Source organism: Syngnathus floridae, chromosome 6, assembly GCF_059516105.1.
Source record: "Syngnathus floridae isolate MCC-2025c chromosome 6, RoL_Sflo_1.0, whole genome shotgun sequence".
In the NCBI taxonomy this organism is placed as follows: Eukaryota; Metazoa; Chordata; class Actinopteri; order Syngnathiformes; family Syngnathidae; genus Syngnathus; species Syngnathus floridae.
The window spans coordinates 11,604,831-11,632,311 of NC_142418.1; the positions used below are offsets into that span (position 1 = coordinate 11,604,831).

At 38.3% G+C, this 27,481-nt stretch overlaps 1 protein-coding gene across 5 annotated transcripts in view; it reads left to right on the forward strand.

The window, feature by feature from the left end:
• The window catches only part of rag2 (recombination activating gene 2), a 112,113-nt gene that overhangs the window by 63,792 nt on the left and 20,840 nt on the right, over positions 1-27,481 (forward strand). The window contains exon 3 of one of the 5 annotated variants that reach the window (XM_088379128.1): positions 772-1,006. The exons of the other annotated variants lie outside the window; for them this stretch is intronic. The gene's annotated coding sequence lies outside the window, so the exon portion shown is untranslated. The remainder of the gene's footprint in view (positions 1-771; positions 1,007-27,481) is intronic. 5 annotated transcript variants of the gene reach the window in all.

The window sequence follows — 27,481 nt, forward strand, 5'->3', positions numbered from 1 at the left end:
ACAAACTTGTGAGGCGATACATAGTGCCAGAAACCAATAGGGTTCAAAAGTTGCAAAAATGAAAGAGTAAATAAGGCCAATTGGTAGGAGCGAATCCCAGAGTTCTGCTCCTCTATTATTTCTGCCAAAATTCATGAGGGTAGCGACCATTATTTTCAAGCAAAACATATAATACTTGTACTTTTCGTGACAAGGGTCTACAATGGTGGATTTTCTACAGAACAAATGAGTTTTTCAAACAACTTTGAAATCCTACATAAAAGATAGATTTACAAGAAAAACAATTGCTGACTAAAATACATGACCTATTCAGCTTGCTACACTACTTTTCTCATAAATTGGTACTATGCTATGGTCTTCTATGAAAATTGATTATTGTCGAGGAAAATTATGCAGTTTGATATAATGGCGGTAGCTCCTCACAATGTGACGTCACTCTGTTAGGACACGGTCATTTTCATGGAGCGGGCCTTTTTTTAAGCACACAGGAGAATATGACCTGTACTGTACAGGCCAAAACATTGAACCCTGCTGTATTTCAAATTTACAACATAAACTTTTTCTTCCTCTTAGTCAGCCTACATTTTGATGGATCAATGTAACACGTGCCTTGAGAAGAATGGATTCCATTAACTTTTCTACATTCTGAAGGTCAGCCAGCTGACTTTTAAAGTTATTGTCAAAGAGAGGACACGGGAACAGTGCAAAAATATTTCCACTCTCATGCTCTGTCTCACCAGATGTCTGAAATCTTTCATTTGGACTTGACAGGGAGCTACTCAGAGCGGAGCAGCATCATTCAGGGATGGCTTTCAGACTGTGGCGTCAATCTCTCATTTTCTGTCTACCCTCTGCAAGTGCACCCCGATGTCCTACTCGCATAACCCAGTGACAGTCAGGGTGTGCAGAAATGAGGCCTACCCACTCTAAACAACAAGTCCCTGGCAAGATCACAGCATAGCTGCAAGCTGTTTCACAACCACCGTTGTGCCAAGCGACATATACGGTATGGTTGCCACTCAGCTATGACCACATAATGTGTGAAAGTTGAATTAACTGCTTGTACTACAGAATACCCAACATACAATTGTGTTTAACCAGAAAAGAAAATTCCCTCACAGTACATCCGGTCCAATCTTAGACTGCAGTGCTCAGTTCCAATTCAGTGCATACATAAAATGTTCACTGCTGTCTACTTTCAAGTGAGCAATATCATTTGTTTACATTTTAATGGTCACATCCGCATCCATTCAACTAGATTTAAATGCATTAAAATAATATACACAAAAGGCAGCAAAGTCACTGTCTAGTCATTTTTTGCACACATAGGTCTATGTGACAAAGAAGGTAGAGTTGGTGCCTCATCTGCATAGTCCATTCATGAAGCAATTAATAGCTGAATTAAAGGGATTACACTAAATGGAATTATACTTTGTTCTGGTAACCTTGGAGAGGTTGACTAATCGCTGTAATTGAGTGGTTGGAAAGATGTTCCAAAATAATTTCACTCACATATGGCACTGCATTTTCAAGTGGTCACCTAATATTCAGATTCCTTGCTTTGTCAGAGTTTGGGGGAGGGGGACACATGCCAACATATGGTAGTGAAAGGTCTGTGTTTTTGTCAGATCATGTGCGTACAATCTACTGAACTTTCTGTCTCGGAGGACATGTTGTAAAGAATGTTGGAAAAGAATGTGTGTCGTTTTCTGTGTTGAGTTTATTGGAGCAATCCACACACAACCCGACCAAAACTGTAAAATACTCAACAAATAACATCTAAACAATCTAAAAAATAGATTATACATTTACATGTACACATCCAATCATCCATCTATTATCTGAACGGCTTATCCTCATGAGGGTCCCGGGTGCACTGAAGCCTATCCCAGCTGACTTCGGGCAGTCAGCGGTAAACACCTTGAATTGATCGCCAGCCAATCGCAGGGCACACATAGACAAACAACAAATCATACTCACGCCTATGGGCAATTTGGACTACCATACATGTCTTTGGAATGTGGGAGTAAACCAGAGTACCCGGGGGAAACCCACGTAGGCACGGGGAAAACATGCAAACACCACACAAGGCCGGAGCCAGATTTTAACCCGTATCGTTGAACTGTGAAACGACGTCCGAACCACAGCACCACGGAGCTGCCCTACGTGAATACAATTTTGGCATTTTACAATGCATGAGGAGTATATAAGTGTATGTTTTAGACATACACTTCTATACCGTATTCAATAAGATCTTTTGAACAGTGTTTATACTCAGTTTGTCATCCCCAGTGCTGCATGCCAACAAAACTATTTGAAAAAAAAGTTTCAACCCACCTCCATTGTCTGCAGCACAGCACCATTTTTAGGAGATTGTCAACATGCACTGCATTCATTATCAATTATAATAATGCCAGCCTGAATATATTCCCACAATGCTGAGCCGCCTGTAATGGAGCACAGTGTTGTTGTGATGTATTGGTAAACTGAGACGTAAATTTGAATTATGGAATTGCACTTCGCTAAAAATGCCTGGAGAGTGTAGATGCGCTTAAAATGTTGCAGGACACCTAAATTATTCCAGACAAAGGATGTTTACAACACAAAGTAAATGTTCATGTTCACCAAGAGAGGTAGAAAATTAATGTTGAGAAGATATACATATTGTGGAAGTGCACTCCACACAAGGACACACAAAACAGAGGTACTTGCAGGTCCGCAACCTGGTAACTCGCAAGTGATTTATAGATTTTCTTTTTACCTTCCTCAAATTGATGAACAGTGTATTAAAGGGAAACAAATCTAAATATAGCATCTCAACAACTGTACTGTTGTCATCTATCTCAAGTATTTGGGATATTTTGATTACCTAACACTTTGCAAAGTGGAAAAATGGAGACAGGCCAACGTGCATTGTACAATACAACTCACTGTCACGGATACATTCTATAGTGCACAGTATTAATTTATCATCTAAATATAATTGCAGTACATAATTTGGAAACAATTTTCTCAGTGGCTGCAGTGGCATATGCTGCACCGTAGTGTTTGTTTATGCAGGCCACGATGCCGAGCTACTGTACTAAATTGTCACACCTACTGAGTCAACTGATCTAAAGTCTTCATCAGCTGATGGCCCAGAAATTCCTAGCAATGAGAGAGGTGGTCTGAGAAATGTTGGTATACTATCATTGGGGGCGTTGTTTAATTGCATTTTACAGTATACACATGAACTATCAGGTGGCGTGGGAAGCAATGATGTGGGGCTGTGGTTCGGTCAAAAAAAAAAAAAAAAAAATTAAATGAAACAAAAAGGCAAACAAAGCATTAATGGGGAAGGGAAAATAACAAAGACTGCAAAGAGATCTTGATAAAGAGCTCCAAAAAAGAGAATGCACGCTTCTCTAGAAAAGTGTGCCTAATCTGTAATGCGTCACACCTTTAGCAAATGTAAGAAAGAACAAATCCTATTTTCACTGGGTTGCTATTATGTAAATATATCCTGTCGGAGCAAATACTTGAAAACGCTTCAGCCGAGTTCCTCTGTACACTGTGCTGCAGCCCATCTCCACTCTATCCCTGTCTTGCCAAATGACTGTTAACAATATAGTTTGTTAAAGAAATGTGGAAACATCAATTGCTGTTACAAGTACATTTCATTAACATGTCAGTAATTGATCGTCCTGACATTCATGTCACTTTTCACTCGAGTTCAACTTTTGTTTGAAAAATGTTGAGTTATTTGACTATATTTTTAGTTGTAACAAGTGCTGAAGGTTGTCCTAAATGTATCCCTTCATTGATGCCCAAAAGAGGAAACTTTGTTATGTAACATGAACATGCTAAAGGGCAGATATACACATGCACACTCAGGATCCAAAGGACACTCATGGAGAAACATTAGCACAAGGATGCTGTACTCCAATGGATTTGGTGGGTCAGGGGAATTAATATTCAGTGCCTTGCTCAAGGCTACTCCAACAGTACTTGGAGAGCAAATGACTGCATTAGTTCAAAGCAACAATCATCCATCTACTTTCCAGATTCCTTATCCTCTTCCAGGAAGTGGCAGCCTATCGCAGGTGACCCAGGCTATGTACATTTTTATTATTGAGCCAGTAGTTTCCCCGTTAAAAGCAGAGCCAGAACCTGACTAGACAGTGTTTCTGATGAAAGTTAGATTTCCACAATGACAATATTCTCTACAGAGTGTATGGACTGGATGCTCCTATGCTTTCTGTAGTCATTTTAACAGTGGTCTGTTTCTTTGTTTTACTCTTCGACATGCCATACAATTGAAAATTAGTCTGTGGCTGGCCTCTTTTGAGTAATTTAAAGTCTTTAATTAACCTAACTAAATACTTGTCAAAACAAAAAGAAGAGACGGTCTCTTAGAGACCTTATCGCCTCTTAAAGTCCTTCTGTTGACTACATAGCACCAAATGATCAAGATGCATTTGGGATGGCTCCAGGATTTTTGTCTCCCTAACTTATTGCCATGCTTACTGCCTAATTCTGAAGAGACAACTTGAACTTCCAACTCACCCGTAACTGTATTATGTTTTGTGTGTGTAGTAGTGCTTGTGGGCATAAAAGTTGTGTCATGTGGTTGTTATTATTAATACACAGTGAAATTATTATAAAATTTGTTTTAAGATGCAATGTTATTATAATGATGAGTAATCAGTCATTTCTATCAAGCATTCACTATCTTGGGTTTCTCAGATAATGAACCCCAAGCTTCATTAGAAGGTCCTCGCCAGTGCGGAGCCTGGATGGACGGACGAACGGACGGACCGACAGACAGGCAGGCAGACAGACAGACAGACAGAGCGAGAGAGAGAGAGAGAGAGAGACTTAATTGATCCGGGGGGGGGGGGGGGGGGGGGGGGTAGAGAGTCCGTTTTCCAGCAGCGTTCATACCGCAGTGGGTATATGAAAGACATATTGATGACATTAGCACAACTTAGAAAGGGACTCACCTGTTAGTATCCGCCCTTCCACAATCAAGTTAAAATTCTATTGACAGATCCCAACAAAACTTTTTCCACATTAAAAGGTTTGGAGACTGCAGTACATTCCTAAATCCACTCCCACACGAGAACATGAATTAATGTTGATTAATTATTAATTCTTAATTCATTTACTTGTGCTTTCAACACACTACAGTCTAATAGCAGAAGTAATAAACATGCACAGGCTGTGAAGGTTAGTGATATGACCAACACACACTTTTAGCCTGACTGTGATCTACCACCATCTACCACCATGCACAGTGTCACAGCAGTACGCAGTACCAAGTAAACACTTCCCAAAAGTGATACACTTTCTCGATCAGCACAGCTCAATGTCCTTGTCAGCCAGTTCAGTCCAAAGCGATTTCACACAGATCTCTCTCGTGTATGGTGTCTGCTTCGAGCAGCTATATCTAAAGGTCAGACAACATAAGTATTATTTCTTTCACTATTGAAAAAATGTGTGTTGAATGTAGTATATCAGTGGGAGTACTTTAAAAAGCAATCACACTTGATCTTCCAGAGCTGGATTATATTATTATTATAATCTTTCTTACAAGGTGACGTGAGATACAGAGGGAGGTGTCTGGATGACACTCTGGTTTAATAAAGTAATGGGGAAGAAGATAAGGGCTGGATACATTGCCAACCTTGAAAAGAATAAGAGACTTAATCATTTACCTAGACTGTGTGAGTAATTGAAGATAAGATAAACCTATCCTCCTTGTACTATGAGGTTCATGAAGGCACCTGTTCATCTGTAAGAATAGTTTCATGGCTCCGACCGGCCAACTTGAGTTTACAAGGTGTTAATAGGGATGTGGAATTTTCCCATTATTTGTGTACCAATACAAAATAGCTTACCATTTACTCCATATTGCATTTGATCATATACATATCATATCCCTCACCACTTTGCGCTTCACCTTTCGCGAATGCAGTACTTTGCGGGTTTATAAGTGACAGGAGAACAATGTTTAAATACAGGCTGAGCAACACTGCGGACAAGCGCGGGAAGCGTGGCAGCCAATCTGTCACAAACGAGGCAGGATGACCATGTGCAACACGTACTGTTTATTTCAGCAATGTGAAAAGGGGAAAAGCTTATCTGTTTGTGTAATCTGCTTCATTGTTTAGTGAGCTATGACAAATATACAACAGAGTATGAAGTGAATTTTCCCTTGAGGGATTTAAAAAAGGATGATAAATATATTAGTAGTATGTAAACACTGAGAATCATACAAATTGTTTTAAATAAGATATTTGACTTTACTCAAAGTGACATTGGATTGGAAATAAAAACTAGGGCATCTCCACAGTCATTAATATTCAGCCTCTGAGCTCAATGCATGGCCTCACCAAACAAAATAACACATTATGCTTCAGACAAAAGCTTCACAATCCAGCTCATGAGCACTCAAGATGCATTGTGGCTTAAATTGTTTTACCAGTAAGTCGCAATTGGGCTATGGATCAAATCAGCCACAAAATGTGTCCCGCTTCTTGGTATTGCTCTTTGGTCCCCTAACACAGTTAATGCAATGCTTGTTGCATGTTAAATGGCAACAACCCTGTCTTCCTGTTGGCTGGCAGATGCCTGTTCCTCAGAGGGGGATGCAAGGGCATGGATTAAATTTCATTAGCTGCATAATTATTTCCCTTGAAGTGGATCATAACAGAATTATCATTTTTGCTTGAGTGCAGTAAAAGATGACTTGAAATCCAGAGCGCAAAAAAAAAAAACATGCTCCCTGTTTTACCGCAGTGTCCACTTTCACCTGCCATAATGTGAGAATGGAAACTATTTCATGCTTGTATGCTTTTTTTGGCCCATTCACTGTGGACGATGAAGTCTGACTAATGACTATTTGCTTCTTACATGGGCAATAAATGAGAATACAGTAAATTTGTTGCTAAAAGAGTGGAGACCTTATCCATCTAAATGGCTTAGCGAGGGATGGGATTTGGAACAGTCTGGCAATAGCTCTGAACCTAACTCACTCAAGCTTGAGAAATAGCATGGTGCAGCATGATTACGTTTCACATTGTCACCAACTGCCATAAAAACAACAAACAGAGGGCACATACTGCTTTGGGGAAAAATTTGCGCTCTACGATAGTTGCCTTCACACATCAGAGACATTTAGCTTTGGTATCGTGCCCTATGTTTGCTGTCTTTGCAATGCTAAGAACTGCAACATGCCTGGGAGGTTTGTTACCTTACTAATGGGTAAAAGTATTAGTCAGCTATCACGCACAAACGACAAACTCAATAAGGATCAGGGTGGTCTAGGCTTGCATTTACATGTTTCTCTTTGATGGATGTTTCAAATTTATATGAGGGCATCACATTGGGAAGACGAGAGCAAAGGCCCTTGTGTATGTTAAGTGAGTCATGGTTGAATGCAGTAATATATTCATCATGACGTGCATCAAAGTAGATGTGCGAATGAGGAAACACGCAAAATAATTAATAAATAATAATAATTAAAAAAAATAATATCATGCAATTGGGGGTCAAATTCATGGTCATCAAAAGAGTCACTACACCATTAGTGGTTCATCAACACTTGTTTCCTGTTGCAATATTCCAATAATCCAGACCCACTGATTTTCCAGTCACCCTCAATGTCAATATTAGCCCATGTGTTAGTTTCATTACCTAATTTCAAGATCTCATTGTGTCTGTCAGTGGTGATCTCAAGCTGAAGAGCAAGGCAATTGTGTGAGGAAAAAGTGGTTCACACACACATTGCAAAGTATCACGTTATACAGTTGCTGTGTATTACATCAATACAAATGTAAGGCAAATGCCTTTAAGTTATGTTGGATCATACCATTATGAAAATTAATGGCACCAGTGTGTACGGTTGAGAACGCATTGAGGTAACCCCCGTTGAGGCAACCAAGTCAATATCAGTTAAAAAAACAAGGAAGAGAGCTTGGCTGATTGTTGTTCATGCCTAATTAAGTTTGTAAATAAATGGGTGTATTTTCTTTTAACTGCAAATTGTCTCCCAGGCATAAACAGATATTTTAGCAGGTAGATGATCACTAATAAAAGTAAGTCATGATTTTTTCTTTTAACTCACAAATTAATCTCATGTTATAAATAGAAGTAATCTATGGAGAATCATGGTTTTATCTTCTAACTCATAAATTAATCTCATGTCCTAAGCAGAAGTAATCAATGGAGAGTTTTTTTTTTCTTTATATGGCACAATGTTTAGTTATTTTTAGTGAACTGTGGCCCCTTAAATACATCTGGTGAAGCTATATTTTCTTGGTGTGGTAAATGTAGGTGTTTGGGAATTTAGCAGACTGAGCTAGTCCTTGCCGGGCATTCTGACAGACCAAGGGTGTTTTCCTTTACATGCCGTCAGCACACCTGACAATTTGCTAACGGTAAAATAGTCAAAACTTTAGACCAGGTGAAAGCAGGTCTTAGTTGTGGCGCAGGTGTTGCAACTCGATTTTGCACAAACCATTTTTAGCTGCACAGTCAGATTGCACTCTGTGCTAGACTTGCACGGGGCACAAAAATAGAGCCCTTTATGTCAATTCAATGTAAACAATTAAATGATCGATTAAAATCTTTTAAAACTTTAAAAACAATCATCAATCCTAATCTTAGCATTGGCTTGTTTTGATAGTAATTAGTTTTTGCTGATAACATTGTAGACTTAAAAAAAAAAAAAAACACACTAACCGAATGTAATTCAACAAATTAAATGGCACAAATGTCCCTTACAACTTGCAGAGAATTAAAGCTTCCAGATTTGTGGTAAGATTCAGAAGGTTAAGTTCAAGATTTAGTAGAGTCATACAAAAAATGTTTTGTTGTCAAAGTCATTTGACGGACCAACACAATACCATTTTAACATAATAATTAACATAAAGCAAAACAATGCATTTTACTGTGGAAAAAAATAAAAACACTTATTCCTTTGCCCGTACCTTGAAATTATTCTGATTGCCAGGTACAGGTAGGGAAATATTCAATAATGGAACCATCATCGTAATTCCATCAGGGTTTGTCATAATGCAGTCCTATTCATCTGTAATAATGCCGGATTACTGGGTCTACAGGCAGTTTAATTGGATTGCTCTGAATAAATTTATCATCCAATGCAAGCAGGTGTATCAGCACGTCTTCAGCTTGCTTATGGCATAGTGGATCTTTACTGAGGAGAAGTGTAGAAAATGTAGTCGCTCCCTAATTTAGGAAGTCAGTAATATTGTACAAAACATGCAAAAACATACGGTTGGATAGTTTTCGTTTGTAAAGAAGGTCAACATGAATTTATTTAGAATTTATGAGTTGAAAACAGCAGGCATTTGATGATGACTCATATTGTGACACGGGAAGGGGTGCAATGGAATTTATAAAAGACAATAATATATGGGATTGAGGCACCCTACAATTAGCCGCAGTGGCAATTTTTCTTTTAGGATGACAATAGTATTCCAAAGTGCGTTGCACAAGTCGAATTTCAGCTCTCTTGAAGGATAGCTACTTGAATAAGACTGCAGTAGTGACTTTTTTTCCGTTGTGTATGTGCAGTGATTTAAAGTGCTTACACTCGATCTCCAAGAGTCTGTAGCTTAATGTATTTTAGCCCACTTACATCCCTGCATCAGCTTTTTCTGTTGCCTCCTGTGTGTCTGTGAAAAGCTGCTTCCTGGCACAACTAAAGGAAGGCGAGACCTTTGAATCCCGCCTGTCAAAATTCAAATGGATCCTTGGGGAGCAGTGTCATTCATTACTCCTCAGTCAATAGTTGGCAGTTCTGTCCTTCTATTGATTATCAACCGCAGGGGAGGCAAAGAGGGACACCAGCAAAGCTTTTTGTTTCTCATGTATGACTACTTCCAGCAATAAGTCCCCACAAACTCAATACATCAGTCAGTTTACAAGATTCAAGATTCAAGAGTTTTTTATTCGCCATGTTTGAGCGTGCCAAACAAGGAATTTGACTTCGGTAAATCACAGCCTCTGTTCAACATTTAGGTGACTAACAACAACACTCAGGACATGTGAAGAACGAAAAATATTCTCAAACATTCCCTGATCTTAAACTCCCAAGAGGGCAAGGAAAAACATGAAAAGAGAATTGGTCCCGATGTTCAAATGCCAAAATAGTCTTTTCTTGTCGTTTCTTTATCTGGTGTTTCTTCAAACAAGGTATTTGAATTGTGACATAATTGCCCAAATATTCAATTTTGATCATCATACATGGGAAAATAAATTGTGCATTTGAAAAGCTTAAACTGCCATACATAGGTTGAGTGGAGGCTTGCAGGTTAGAGACAGCTCCATGACAAAGGTCTCTTTCCTTGTTGCACTTTAACCCCACAGATGATTGCTCTTCACTGTGAATTAAGTCTCCTTGACACAGAAGGGAGCAACGTGGACAAGGGCAGAGCCTGGAGATACAAACCTTCATTCACGCTGTCAACTCTCATAGCCTCCCATAGAATGAATAAGCTAACTAGCTGTCATAACATTAGCAAGGGAATGTCAAGAAATTTAGATCCCAAATGCGTGATCCCAAATTGTCAGCACAGTGTGTGGAATGTTTGACTAGTATAAATAGTTTGATGGCAAATTAGGCTTTCAGACAGACCCAAAATGCACTGTCACAGATTTCCCCCTTTTTACGTTTGTGATTGCATGAAGCCAACAATGCTATTGCCAAAAAAAACAACCCAGGTGAACCGAAATTATTCCGATTTCAGTATGCATTCATGTAGCACATACTTTGGCTTGATGCAGGCGGTCTACAGAAAGAGGAACTTTAATGCTTAGATGCGGCAGTAATTCAGGCAGTTCGTGGAACCTAATGAAGGAATGAGTTCAGAGAGACCAATCTTCCAGTTCAGCCCAAAAGTGATCGATTATTGTATTGAAAAAAGAACAACAAAAATCTGAAATGCAGTAAAATAGTCATTCAGGCAGTTTGTGGAACCTAATGAAGGAATGAGTTCAGAGAGACCAATCTTCCAGTTCAGCCCCCCCTCCCCCTCCCCCCCATTAATGGTAGTGTTCTTTAAAAGAGCTACACTGCCCCCTAAAAGGTGTAGAAGGTATAGCTGGTTAGATTTAGAGGTGCACACTCTAGAATAATATCTCTTCTACTAACTGATTCCACAAAAACATAGCAGTATTTGACTACAGAAAATTAGCATTTAAATTCCAAATTCACTACGTGGCGGAACTCGTTATATGGTGCAAGGATACTTAAGTGGCATGTCTGAAAAGTGATCGATTATTGTATTGAAAAAAGAACGACAAAAAAAATCTGAAATGCAGTAGAGTAGTCTTTGCACCAAATACAATGTGTGTAGTTTCAGATACTCAAAATGCAGAGTGCTAGAAAACGTGACATCACAACAAACTATATAAATGCTGTTCATGACTCACTTATTCTTGCCGCATTGAGAAGTTCATAATGTGCCTGAGAAAGTCACAGTGTTCCTTTTAGTACATGTGGTCAAATAAAGTATGGGGGTTGTTTACAGCAACATGCTTAAACTAAATAGTTAATGCCAAAGGATGCACTCCAGGACTACTTTTGTCTCATTAAGAACCTTAGCTGAAGCAGATGGTAACAGCTGTAAACCTTGCTTGACTTCTCACCAGAGGATTGCATTCTGTGTGGGCTCCTTTGAGTTATTTTCATTTATCATCACACCAGATTCTTGCAACCGTACAATTGACACTGCTATTTAACCAAGAGACATTTTTAACACTCCTTTTCTTTCAGTAGGACAGCACATAAATAATGAACCCAATGACATGTGAGTCTTTTGAAATCAGGACAAGCACATTACGTATCTCGATACAGTGGGCTTGCAGACTTGAGAAATACTCAGTTGTATAATATATTCTTAGAATGGCCTAGTTGGTGACATTGTTTCATGTGAGCAAGTGAAGGACAAACACAGAGAGAACACTGACTTTATAACACCAACTACCTGTTATGTGTCACCTCCTTTCATTGTGTCTTTGAAATCGTTGTTTCTGTCACATGCGGTGAACTCCAGTGTGTAAGTCAACAAAACAGGTTTGTGAACAGTTACTGATGAGGATTGTCTGCAGCTGCTTCCTTGCTACGGCATGGCACTAAACCACGTCACTGACATGTACAGAAACTCACATCATTAGTGAGGCATCTAAAAGGAATTGGTGTTGTCGGAACACTCCAATTGGATCTGATCATTTGCAAATAACAGTGTGGAAGTCTGTCTTTGTGATGCGATTTGAGAAACAAATCTGATTTTCCTGTAGTCTGAACAAAGCCTTAGTGGAACATGCAGAATAATCAAATGAACTAGATGCACAAGAGGAAGGAGAAGAGGAGGAAGCAGCTGCTCCTGTAGACATGCCGTCTGTAATGAATGATGGAGAAACATTAGGGAGAATTAAATTAATCTATTAAGATTTTCGTAGTATTATGTTGAAACAAGGCAGGCCTACTCAGTTTGGTTTCAATCAGATATCTTATTGGCCCTAATAGAAATAAATGAGGGCCTGGCATTGACGTCATGTGTGTAATCTGCCATATGGCATATTTTGATAGTTCCATTTGATTTCAGCTAAAACAAATGACGAAACCCGCCATCCGCGCTGATGTTATTAGAATATAAGTGCAACAGAGTAGTTTTTAATAGACTTTATGGTGTGCAAAGGTGTGAAACAACCTTCTTCAAATAAACATTAACATTCAAGCTAAGAGCCTTGTTAAATAAAGTATGGTCGCATGGAAAAAAACAAAAAGCAATGGGTCAACTCTGTCCTGAAGTGCCACGAGTTGATCCATTTAGTGTGTATCTGCTTTAATAGGAAGGCTAATGAGTGTATGAGCAATGGCGGTGCATTGAAATTTGTGATTCCAACAGAGCAAAAATAATCAGATGCTGTCCTTTTGCCTGTCAGATGTCACAAAAACAGAAAACCTTTTTTTCATACGGTTTGTTTTCCCCCCCACTAGTGCAATGTCCCAGGGAATGAGCCTTTAACATTGATCAATTCCACAACCTGACACCATCGTGGGAACAATTAACTCTTGTCCCAGCCTTGTGATAAGAGGGCAAAGCTGGTCGGTGGACACAACACTTTTTTTTTTCCCTGAGAATTATGTGTAGCCCACGAACTTGTTTCTGAAGGTGGTCAGAGATCTTATCTACGGGTTTCATGGCTCAGTGGTCTCCCAATCCAGGGGTTGGGGGTTCGATCCCCGGCCATTGTGACCTTGTCAAAATATCCTCGAGCAAGATACTGAACTACCAATTGCTCCTGATGCTGTGCCATCAGTAGGTGAGTGTGATTTCAGTGTGAAGCGCTTTGAGGGCCTCAACAGGTGGAAAGGGGCTGTACAAGTGAAAGAGATTTTATCAAGAGATGTACATATAAAATAAACATGTGGCAATTCATTTATGGGTCTTCCATCCCAAGTGTAAATTTTGACAAATATCTTCAAAAGATATGCTTGTATTTCATATCTTGAAGAGAGTGTCAATGGTAAATGTGGATGTTATGAAGCAGGCTTCAGATTTGTATCCATCGCACTTGAGAGGGTTTGGAATGTAATGTCTCAACATCTTTTGTGACCCACTAATGACTGAAAGGAATATTCTATGGGCTCATTAATCAAAATGAAGATTGTTTGCAAGATGGAAAGTTCAACACAATGCACAGACTACTAGAGCATTCAATGGCATCATAACACGGTAATGGTTTGGGAATATGGGCTTATGCAGACACAATTTTTGACATATTTTAATCTCCCTTTGAGTCATGTTTCTGATTTCTCCTCAGATGGTCTCCGGTAGTTAATTTTACATGCATTTTGTGACCATTAATCATTTTCTGATAGTCAAAAATAAGCCTTAAGTTGTCCCTCTCTGCTGTTTCCCAAAGATGTCAAGTGAAAATAGAGTACATAATCAGATATTTAATCCTCATTATTATATAATGAAGCGACGCATTGGCACAAATGAATAAAACATTTAAACATCATTATTTCCTAACGCTGTCTTCGTGGTATGTTTGGCAGAATGACTTCCCATAATCATCTTGTGTTCTTCAACTCTCCTACTGTACAAACAGCACTGTGTGCACTGTGCACCGTGTGGAAGATAGGAGAGCTGCAAGCGACAGACAAAATGAGACCAGGCCATCCTCTGTCAACAAACCCAGAGAGTGAAAATCATCTTATCACGGCGATAAGAGGCAAATAAAGGGAGACTGTCAAGAATTACGGCCTTCGTATTCAGGTCGTGTCTTGTCACTATAAAATACAACCAACACAAGTGGAGTCTCAGAAAGAGAGTCAGGCAGAGACAGAAGGAAAGAAAGCTGTGAATATCTTAAGTCCGCTTTTTCTCCATGCATTTGCACTACATCTCAAATGAAACAGCGATTGGAAATCAGCTTTGTGGGCATAGAATACAACAAGCAGCTCTGTGTGCTGAGGCATGCCTGTCAGACCTAGAAAAAGTAGACTTTACGGATGAGTTGTGATTGCTCACATACACAGCTACACACCGAATATTAATCACGGGCAGTCGTTTCACTCTAAAAATTCAAAATGATGCCCAAAATCTGTACAATGATGCGCAAAAAAACAAGTCGAAGGCCAAATATGCCTGAAGATAAAGATTAAACAACAGTCCAGTCACGATGGCCCATTTTCACTCAAAACCTCAAGAAAATCAAATTGGCTTACATTTTCCATTTTAACAGTATGTTTTGGAGAAATCAACACCCCTGTCTACTCAGCAATATTGGCATTTTGTGTTAGGAGTCGGACACAGTTTGTCCATTTTAAGTAATTGTAGCTGTGTGCATTGGGTCCAAAAACAGCAATCAATATTTGGCCTCGCTAAATGTCATAAAATTATGACCAATCACCACCAAAACCCATATGCACATAAAATATTACAACGACCCGCACAGTATTTTTAATTTTGTGAAGGTGTGAAGGTGATAATGGGATCTCCTCATAGGATTTCACATTTAAAGTCAATAACATCCAAAATATTGTGCCACTTTCTTTTATATTTTCATAGTTTGAAGTGAATATATGTAAACCTTTGCGTGTGAATTTTGGTGACACTAGGTGACAACAATATGGAGCAAGGAAACAATATGACAATGTTTGGCTTCACCTTTCAATGACATAGGCAGGCTGAATCACTACTAATTTTGGTGCCGACCTTATTTTTACATACAGACCTGTAACATAGTGTCAATCTATGTTCTGCCCAATCAACAGTCCCTCTAAGCCCCAAATTTAAACTGCCAATTTAATGCTTGTTTAAAAAAAAACAGAGAATAAAGACTTTTTTGTAGTTCTTCTGGTTGTAGATAAGACTAATAAGATGTTTTTGACATGGAAAAAAATGCTACAATTTGCATTCCTAATTTTATATTAGCAAAATCTTTTAAAATGGTGCACGGTCTCGCATCATGTCGATAGCTTGCCAAAATATATGCATTAAACAACAAACGTGGGTGTTCAGAAATGTATTTGGGTCTTGGTATAAGATAGCCAACTGTTTGAATTCCTCCAGCGAATCAGCAAAGATAAAGTCAAGTCCGTGACACAGTGTGGGTTGCAAATGCATGGGGTGAGTCATCTGTTTACGGCTCCAAACAATGGACCAGCTCTCTGGGTCCATCAGCACAGTACTGAGTTGTTGTTTTCTTATAATCTTTTCAGCTCCCCGTGTTTTTTCACTCTTTATTTATTCAACAAAGCAAAAGTGAGTTAAAGAAGCCAAGCTGGAATACTGTATGTAACAAGCTACCGTACATAGCATCATGAATCACATTGACTTGCTCATACTGTATAATTCAGGCAACAGTCAAAGGAAGAAAAAAAAATAACCTCAGTCTTAACCTCGGAGATGACATCTGAACAGAGACTCTCACACAAGAAGAGGAGTGAGGCAGTAAACACCGTCAGGGCTGCGTTGGTGGTGACTGCAAACTATGTTTTTAAATCACAGTATGTCAAATGGAGGTCATAATAATGCAACATACAATAGTTGGTGTTGTTAGTTATTAGTGTTATTAGTCCCCCCTAGATGGATAAAGTCTTATAATAACAATATTATGATTTCCATATGGGATAGGATTTAATAATATTAAGACTTGAGACACACGAACTTGCTATTTGGAAGTGAAGTCAGATGGAACTTAACAGTTTCTGCAGAAGCATACTGTTTTTAATGCAAAGTGTAACCTTACTGTTACTTACTTGAGACTGCAAGAAGAAGAGGCATTTGTGAACCTGTTGTAGGATTAGCACCATGCACCAACTCACTACAGTATCGTGATGTGTCTGCTTGCACAAATACATCCGCTAAGCATTTATACATATAATTTTTCATGGACACTGGATATTGATTTAATAATCATTGTTGCATACCATATATAAAGTAAACTGTGCAAGTACTGTATTAATTTGATCACACCTAATTATAGCTGAACAAAAGGATCACACACTATACACAATGTGTACGTAGTATGTACGTATGTACGTATGTACATATGCATGTATGTACGTATGCATGTATGTATGTATGTATGTATGTATGTATGTATGTATGTATGTATGTATGTATGTATGTATGTATGTATGTATGTATGTATGTACTATGTACATACGCACGTATCAATGTCTGTATGTGTATCCTATGTCACTTTTTGCAGCTTTTTCCTCTCATTTACCCTCATGGCTGAAGTGATTTGTAATTAATGGTGGTTTTGTAACTCATCTATATCCCTGAGCCTTCAAGGACGATCGATATCAGTGCCTGCAGCCTGTTAGGTGTGCTCTCTTGTTCACTGCGGCAGAGCCCTACCGCCTTACTGAGTAATCGCGCGTGCATGTGTACAACATTAGCAACATTTCCACTGAATTTTTTACTATGTTATCCTCTTGACCCAGCAAATAATGCCTTAATATCATTGAGACTTGCATCCTCCATATACAACGCAATGCTCTGCAAGTCAACATTTTTAGCAGGAACTGCAGCCAAACAAAATTTATATTCAATCTAAAAAAAAATAAGCTGTATTTGACTGGAAAATCTCTATGCGTGAAGGTTGCATGCTCTTGCTGTGCTAGTATGGCTTCACACCTCCAGAGACTACACCAGAGCAGGCACATTTGATAAGGGGAAATATCCAGTGGTCCTTGGTAGACTGCTCACCTGCTCATGAGCAGACAAGGCAAGTTTTATGGAGTGCGTATTGTGTCTAGCATACTCTTGCTTGCTATCCCTACATGTACCTAACGCATTTGAAAATCACCAGAAGTGGATAGGCTGAAGGAGGAAAACCAAAATAGTGAAATGGAAGTGGAGATGGAGAAGGAGGAGCACCACAAGAACAATTCTGACATGTAAACAGAAGAGGACAAGGATAACCACAAAAGTGACTGGGGTGGAGATGGGGAGTGTACGAAAGCCATGAGGACGATTCAGAGGTGGAGACAGAGGAGGTGGTGGATGAGGCCCACTGTGAGGCCTCTCAGATGGAGAGCAACAAGCTGGGTGACAAACCGCAGCAGCAAGAGGAGGAGATTCCAGTTGAGGGCCAATCAGAGGGGGCAGTCCAGGATAAGGATATGGCTGAGGATCCTTGAGTGCAGAATACAAATGTCCGAGGACAACCCCTCAAACAATCTAAAGGTCACAAAGAGTGTGAGGGAGAGACGGACATGGGACCTAGCCCTTCAGACGAGCAAGAGCTTTGCAAGGAGGGTGATGACAAGATGGAAATCGGAACCAATCCTCAACCCTGGTGACCATGTCAAAGTGTCCTTGAGCAGGACACTAAACCCTAATATGTTCCGAGTGGACCTTTCATTTACTGGACTGTCCATCCGTCAGTCCGAGGGGGAAAAAAGAAAGTAATTATCCAACAGATGATAAATCCAATTTGATTAAAATGGTGGAGTGTGTATCAGAGAATCTACACCATTCAGTGGCTGCCAAAGAGCTTTACAAAGCCTCACATTCGCTTAAAATGGCTTATTTTAACCAGGATTCCACTCTGCACTGTAGCCAAGCATAGAATCAAATCAGAGATTTCGGAATACACATAATTCATTCGTAAAACATTCAAACTCAATGACTATTGGTCTCTTTCTCTTTCTTCTATACAACAACAAATCGTGAGACATACCAGTTATGTCATGATTTATAAACAAAGCCTTTTATCGCGAACACTATATTAAGTCTGTGACCTATTTTCTCTTAGTTCTATTTGCATAGGTATTTTGTCTCAGTCAAAACAACAATGTACATTTACAAAGTGCAATATAATGTGGTATAAATCAGATAACTTTAACAGGTGAGAGTGTGGAAAGTAGTGTGAAGTCTTTGTGAGTGCATACAGATGATTGCTGTGAGTGAATTATTCACTTATTTTAAAAGCCAACTGCTGATAAAAGAAAGTTTTACGACGTGTCAGAAATTAGTGTGCAGCAAAGGTTTCTGTCCTCTAAGGTAGAAAACGCTGTTATTTAGTTTTTGGGGTTGATGGACCATATGCTACCAACCTATTAAGCATTTCCGGTGCAAAGGTGGGGCAGGTTATAAGATTCTGTTTACGACTTTTTCAAGCTCCTGCGATTCCCTCTCACAGGGGAAAAAACAAATTCTTTGAAAGTGTGATTATATGGGTTTGCGTAATAAGTATATTTATATGTGCAAAACTTGTGCTTTTCAATGGTGGAAATGACTCCCGAAATTTTGACTTTTTAAAAATGAACTAGTAATTTACAAAGTGAAAAAAGAAATGCAGTGGAAGACTCACCACAACAGAAGACATAGGACACGTGTCATTTCATATTGATCTGAGACATCCGTTACCTCAATTCAAACAAGACTGATGAGACAACTAGGACAAGACACAAGTGGTTAGAGAGGGATCGCAGGTTGACTTGAGGAGCGGGCTGGCAAGAGCAAGTGGAGACAATAACATGAGAAACAGGAACGCTAGAGATGAAGAAATCAAAGCTTTCTGCAGCAATGAACAGCTTTGGTAGAATTGTTTGAAAATTATTCACTGCTTAGAAGCTGTTTACATATTTAAAATTCACTCCTTTTTTATAGCTAAATCTGCCTGTTGCTTCTTGAGGGAAATGGTGACGAAGCGTCTTTGACGTCAGCCATCTCTTGTGTGGCACTGCTTCAATAAAGGCTGTCTAACCAGTCTTTGTAATTATGTTCTTCTGTAGATGAATGTTCTAACGAGACTTTCAATATAATATATTTCATTGTTGGGATCTCCTGGTAGGTATTATAATTTTATAATTCAATTCCTCATCATAAGTGCCTGGAGTGCTTCTGAATGGTAGCATAGGGGTACTTGTGGATAATTGATTGTGTAGCCATAGTTATAAGCTGGCATTGTATTTGAGTTATTTTTTAGTTATTTTAAGAAATGAATGGTGTATGTACGTGTTACCATCAAGTGTTTGGCAGTATCAAAAATTTATTGTCGCTGTACGCATGCTATCAGTCCATCTATGTATGTATGCAACTACCTCTAGTATTTGTAGGTAGAGTTACTGTGTGTTACAATGAAAATATTTCTAATCTAAATGTTCTCTCGCCATGGCTTGTTTGTGGAAAATATTCAATGTGATGTACTCTATCAGTAATGCTGGCAAATCTCCTCATTTGATGAGTGACTCTGACACATTTGGAGACATTCGGAATGCTCTACCAAACATCTACCATGCCAAACATGCCTACCCAGCTCAAAACCGCTACAGTGTTATGAGGCCTCGCTCACAGTTATCACATGATTCTTGGCAAAGCTGAGGCATGTGTCAAAACATTGGTTCGCAAATAAACAAGAAACAAGAATGCACTAGGCAAAACAAAACTAATCAAAACACAGACCATGAATGGGGAAAAAAAAAAACAGATACAACTCCCACTCTTTAATGTGAGGTGGTCAGTAGACTGCAACTATGGACAGTGTAGCCACAAAGAGAAAAAAGTGGAATTCCTGATACCCGAAATGATTAAGCAAACCATCATCATAAATGTAGTGTTGGTGTAATAATACATTACGCACTACATTGATGAAAGTGGAAACAAGAAAACGAAGCAAATGAAATGTTCTGGCACCAGACTACATCCTTTGTGTATGGTGTAATGTTTCCTTCTGTGACCTTCTCTGATTCAATTCATACAAGACTGCCTTACTCAACCCCAAACCCTGAACCTCTTGTCTTCTTTGGTCTGTGTTTGAGCCTCTCTTATTGTGTATTTCAATCAATCCCCTCTGGGTCATACCCCTCAGTTGTTCACAACAAGATCACTGTGCCACCAAGCCTACGCTTCAGTAGCCAAAGAGGAGGAATTTAATCTAAGAAGAGGGAAAAAGATGGGGGCGCGGGGGGTGATGACAAATTCTAAGCACAATTTTTCTTGAAAGGTCAAGTCACACATAGAAGCCAAGCCTGCTTTTGGTCCTTCTCATAACATTGCTTTGTATTTATCGTCACTTTCCTTTGGTAGTTTGTGTTTTGGAGGTCACCCAATTCTATGGAAGTGGTGAAAGTTTAGCTTGCTTGACAAACATCAATCATAGGTGTCACTTGCAATCATAACCATAGTCCAATAACCTCAGACAAAAACAAACCAGGTAGGCAGGTATGAGATAAACAAAACAGAAGAGCAGTAATATGTGATAAAATCATGTTTTTGGTCCAGAAGGAGTAGCACAGAATGACATGGTGTCAGCAATCCTAGCACTTTTACTGTATGCAATAGTGCACACCCACGGAAGCCTGTAACAGTTAAGAGAGGAATAAGGATGCGATAAAAACAATTTCCCCATGAGCAAATATTCTGATAATTCTTGCAAGACAAAATATCTGAAATGTTTGGGGACAGACAGATGAGAAATACAGCAACGTACTTATTCGCTGCAATTATGTTTTCATTTTATAGCCTTTCCTTCAAAACAATCTATGATGTATTTTTGAGGGACTACACATTTATCACAGTTGACAAGCAGAAAGGCTTTCCTGTTGATAGCAATTTTTTCCACATGGTGAAAATGTTTGCATGTATACTGTTATTGTGTCAAGATGTCCACAGCAAGCATCCTTCTATTTTGATATCCATCTAAATTATGTGTGTTGAAATCAACACTTATGAGCAAATTTAAAGGAGAGATTTTAAAGTTTTGGATTCATTTCATACCTTTGTCTGGATAACTCCCAAATATTGTGGAATTAATGAAGACATATTTTAAATATGGCATTTTACAAATTGCCTCATAATTGCAGATTCAAACGATAATGCAATATGCAGAATGGGGTTATCTATCAAAGGGCAGCCTACTGAACAATTTTCGATCTCGGTGGGGGTAGATTTTCAGAAGGACAAAAACAATTCTTTACCTTTCGATTCCTGAAAATCCATCTTTTCATTATTTATTTATTTATGTATTTATTTATTGATTGATTTATGTATTTATTTATTTATTTATTTGTTTATTTATTGTCAGACAACTTACAGTATAATCATTATGTACATCAAAAAACAGTGTATTTAAAAGTATTTTCATTGAAACTAGAACATAGAATAATCTTGAAAATTAGCATATTCGGCCGCATCACTGAGATAGTGGACCTTCTCACTAAAGATGTGCTATAATTGATGATAAAATGTACCAGAGGAATGAGGGATATGGCTTCTGAAGCTTTAATAGTCATCTCTGCACAGCTTGCAAAGTTTAAGTTAAAAATGAGTTCATTTCAGAGTTTTATCATGGTAAACCAACCCCCACCCCCCAAAAAATGGAGAGGCTATGACAGCTGCTTCTGTACTGTTTATCTTGTTAAGGATCAGAGCAATGGCTGGAGCCTATTTAATGTGATTTGGAGCAAAGGTCAGTCATCCCACGCAAGCTGCACATTGGGTACGGTTATAGTAGTGGGGTGCAGTAAAATGTACAAATAACATCAACCCATAAAATAAGGTCATTTCAGTAACAATGAATTGTGACGCTAAATTAAGAAATACTTGTTTTTCAATCTGAGACATTATTTCCTCCAGCAAGTGACCATTCAATTCACATCTATGTATGGTTCCTTTCTTTAGTCTGATGTCTGCTGTTTAGAGCTTAATAACGCCACACTGTTGAAGCGGACAAGTGCACCTGTGTGTGTGTGTGTGGGGGGCGTATACATTCACTCAACAACTTAAAACGACTTCTTTGGATAACATTTTTTGCTTACACAATAGTTGTAAGCCTTAGTGATTTCTATGCTTTCATCTGGCATTGTGTTGCAGAGCATGCTGTCAACATCAGGTAGTTAACACCTGGCCAAGCATTCTTCTCATGCAGCATGTGTGTAACCACCCAAGATAACTGTGGTTGGGAAAAAAAGACCTCCCAGAATGCCTCTAAGCTGCGTGCATACAACCTATTTCTTGCCAGCCACCTACCACTTTTACTGTACATGCATATTATAATCACACTGGTCTTGGATGTAAATTCATTACCAGGCCTCTACATCGGTTCCATGTTTTTAAATTTTAATTTCTACAATGGCACAATACATTTCCATTCCGCAGGACAACGGAGCCACAACAAGTAAAACAAAACCTGAACTAAACTCAAAATCAAACAGATTAACCTTAACATGTTGCATCGGCAAGCTAAAACGACACGAGACAAAACACATATCATTTAATATTCGCGCTATAATTTATTATTCGCACGTAGAGCAAGAGTTCATCCATCTGGCAGTCATCAATGGCCTCCCAGTTGTCGGGGTGCCATTTGTTAAATGTCACTGGTCCATCAAATCTAACCTGAGACTACTGTCAGTTTGATGTGTGTTCAAACCCGGTTGATTTAACAATCTCCCATTGCGTAATTTGCGATGATGATCAATCCATTGGTTTTTCTGATGAGCACTTAAGAGTGATTGATTTATCACTTGGCCGTTAGACACAGTAATGTTAGCTCAACAGAAATATTGGTCGCAAGATTAAAAACTGGGCCATTTAACAAAGAAGGACTGTATAGCAAATCGTGTTCCACTCCAGTTGACGGAAGGGCACATTACATGAAACTGCAATCCACAACAATCTTTTTTACAGATGTTCCAGCTGCTGAGTCTTGTGAATTACTGCCTGACGAGCTATGTCTTGGTGGACCACTTCGAAATGCCCTAGATAGGAAACCTTTGTCAATGAACAAGCGTCAGAGTGCTCGGGTGAAAAACTTTCATTATCTTTGATGCTTCCATCACTTTTCACTTTAATTTATGGAGTTTGGGCATATTGGTGTACACGTTTTTATTTACAGATTTGTGGAAAACCGCAATAAGGAATAAAAAAGGTTCTCTGAGGGGCTATGAGTAGAACATTTATCAAAAATATTATCCCATTAAAAGTAATTGTAGTCTCGAGATGTCAGTGGGAAATTATGTGGTTTTAGATTGTATCTGGGAAATACCTGTGACTGCAACATTGTTTGAACAATGGAATCTCAATACACTACAATGCATCTTCTACTAAAAGCCCTCTTTTCTGTAGCAGAAACTCATAACACCTTTAATAACAAATATTGGGGACTCTGAAAAAGTTGTCTGACGACCCATTTTAAGACCAAGACGGCTATCGAATACTCCAACTCTCCAATATACTCAAGTTACACTATGGTGGAAAAAAAAGTTAGACTCAGACCAGAACAGCTATGCATTTAAAGTGGGTCTCAATCTCGTAGCTCTTTTGTTTTGAACTACAAGATTAATTATACAGTTGTCAAATTCCACCATTACATTGTGAGTTAATGTCTTAGTACTTGTATCCATGTACATGAGAAATAATTATAGATGAGCCATCAATTTATGGGAATCATGAAAAGCATAAACACTTTAACTTAACAGTGACAGAAAAGCCCTTTGTGGTGCTGGGTGGTGATGTGAAAATATATTGTTGTCCCAGTTTAGAACCCTAAATCAGAGTGCAAGGGATATATTTTGTTTTTAGAATGGAGGTGGGCAATAATTACATTGAGTCTCATTAGTCGTTCCCCCTTGACTTTGCGTGGTCATCAAAAAATGTATGCGGTCCCTCCTGTTAGAGCAAAAATGGATTTGTGTTGCATTAGCTAATGAAGCATGTAAATAACATTACGTCCCCAATGTGATCTTAATGTCACTGATCCTGAGATAGAGGAGCCTGGAGGAGAGTTACTCACTTTTTATTACACCTCTTCACCACTAAATTGAAACAATTGAATGTGCCTAGTCAATAATCAAAAACATATAAAGTGTAAATATAAACATAGTGTTCATAAAGTGTTTCACAAGGTTTATTTAGTTACTACACAAAATACAATTGTTTTGATGTCTTAATAATAATAATAGTAATAATAACAATAATAATAATAATAATAATAGTAAAATTTTGGCTTGGAGCTGTTACAGAGAATTCATCATTTAATGGAATGTAAGTGATAATACAATGATCTCCTTGCAGCTGCTGAACTAAGAGATATGATTGATAACTTTGGTGAAGCTATATCTTTTCTTTATCTGCCCGCAAGGGAGTCTTTGTCTTCCCATTATAATTAGCATCAAGGCTCCCTGTCTGGAAGCCATCAAGCAAGGGCACTCAGGGATGATTGAGTCAATATGTCTTCTCTCTCTCTCCTTTTAATACACAAGTGTAGCCTGACTGACATACTATTTCAGCACGTCTTTGTTTCCAGAATTCCCATTCCTCCTTCATCACGTGTTCAAGGACTGAAATAAGATGAAGGTAAAACCTATCAAGCTTACTGGACCAGTGAGATACATTAGAAATATTACAGATTTTTCTGATGGCTTCAACACATTTTTGTAACTATTGGCTATTTTTGCAAAACCCTTCACACAAATGATGAAACATTTAACTACATTTCAAAAACATTTTGTTTCATCTGCAAAACGAAATAAGTATTTTTTAACTCCGCAAACCTTTGTAAAGATGGTATTTTTGTTGCTAACAATGATCACAAGCCATCATCATATTAGCAAGCAAACAATGGGCCAATTACACAATGGTCACAGAAATAGAGGATCTATAAATGGATATTAACAAATTTGCCTCATTATGAAAAAAAAATACTTAAGAAGAGTATATACTGTAACCGTAATAGGAGTTGCAATATTACCTTGCATATTTTCTTCATTATTTTCTCCCTATTTGAATATGTCTTTTGTGATTAATTCTTCTATGATAAGTACATGGTGTGATAATATTGAGCAATAATGGTCATTGGCAAGGATATGCAATAATCTCTGAAGTTTTACAGTCTACCTTTTCCCGCTCAAAATTATAGAAAGAGATTAAATGTGTCAGTCTCCAGCTTCCGCTCAAAACCTGCTGGCTCCGCTGTTGCCATGGCTACCTGCAGATGCCTTGATGTGTGTGAGTAATTTTACCTCCTGTGAATAACACCCACCACAAAAAGATCAGATAAATCATGTCCACATTGCGTCAACAACAGCAATGCAATATTCCATCGGCCAGCGTAGGTGGCACACAATGGCCAACGGACACAACAGCCAGTTTGGGCATATATAAATGAGGCAACTCTGAGCACTGCATATTAGTTAAAATATTTCCTTCAGCATTGTTTTAGTGTGGTCCTGTATCACTTCAGTATTTGTAGTTTATTGAATTATAGGTCATAGAGGCACACTAAAAGGCAAGGTTTGTACATTGTTCTTGAATTCAAGCCATTTGATCCTAAAGACTTTCAGCATTACAGTTTATACCTTTTGCTATATCAACTCATAGTTCAACAATTCCAGAATCCAACCATCTATCGTACAATTTATTTCAGTATTTAATTGTTTGGGATTTTTATTTATTCTTTTAGACTCTGTTGACACAAAGCCCCTCACATTTCCACTATTATTATTCCTTGCAGTTGTCTACACTGACCACTGAAACGCTCATTGCACCGAAACACTCATTGTAAAAAAAATAAATAAATAAGCTGAGGATGCACTCATGCAATAAGTGGTTGTGCATATTGATGTCAAGTCATAATATACTGCGTTGAAGTGGCATTTGTGCTTAAAACAAATGATGCATTAGCCTTTTTCCTTATACCGCTTTAGAAATGTCTCCAGTGAAGTTGTATGACTTACCCAAGTCTTCGGTACACACAACAATTTGTGTCCAGGTGGAGAACCAGTGGTATAGGCAGCCATCTGGTTCATGAAATGAACCTGATTCCATAGTAATACCAAAATTCCATCGAAATAATCTGTTTTCATCATGTTCTCCGAAAAAGGTAGGCACAACATGATCTTAACATTTTCTTTCACTCTGTGTTAATTGAATGTCAGAATAAAAATTAATTAGATTAAGTTTACATTAGTGAAATTTATTAGTAAAACAATATTCAAGACAGTAAGTACACACAGGGAGAAGTGGATAGGCTACCCAGTCAGCTTCAAGATTTAAGGGTGAACTTTAGATTAACCGGCAATACCCCTAAAAAAGGTGATTTAAAAAGTGGACCAACCCCAGAAGTTGTCATTTTGAGGTAAATTAAATTTGACCAAAAAAAAGGGTTGATTTAGTGATTGAAATGTAGCTGAAATATTCCCGATAGTTAGCATTCAACCTGAATTATTGTGTTATTCCATTGAGATTGTACATATGTGGACTCCACAAATAAATATACAGCAAAGCAAACTTATAAATCAAAAGGGAATGATATAATGAGGTGTACAACCTTTTCAATGACATCTTAAAGGTTAACAAGCAACCAATAAATCCAAGGACTAAAGTGGTCTCATTAGAACAACAAAGGTATGCAGTACAAACAGAATTGGCCTGCCTACATTGTGAAGCAAAGTAGGTGCCAATCCATCTTGAAGTTAGATAGTGTAACTACGGATTTTCTGTTCAAATTAACCTCAACTGTCAAAATACTATAAAAACATGAGAATCTAATTAACAAAAATATGACATGAAGATCAAATAATGAATAACAAACACATAAAATAAAAATAAGACAAAATAAAAGCTGCTTACAATGCTCAAACAAAAAGACACATGATAGTACCACTTTTTTTCAGACCGAATACTCAACTCACGGATATCGATGGCAAGTACCGATATTACTGGTACTTTTGGTACATAAAATTCCCCTCAAAATAAAGGTGGTAGATCATTTTAAAGAAATACATTTTCTATTGTGGGATCATAATAAAGGACAGAGTGTACCAACTGTAGGTTCTAAACAATCACATTATCAGAGTCGGCTTTATTGGCCAAGTTTGTGCATGCCAAAAAACAAGGAACTTCACTCCGGTTGATCTCAGCCTCTGTACAACATTTAAGTGACTAATAACATTCAGGTGAAATGCAGTGTCTTTCAAAGGTTCCAGTATTGAGCCTCCAGA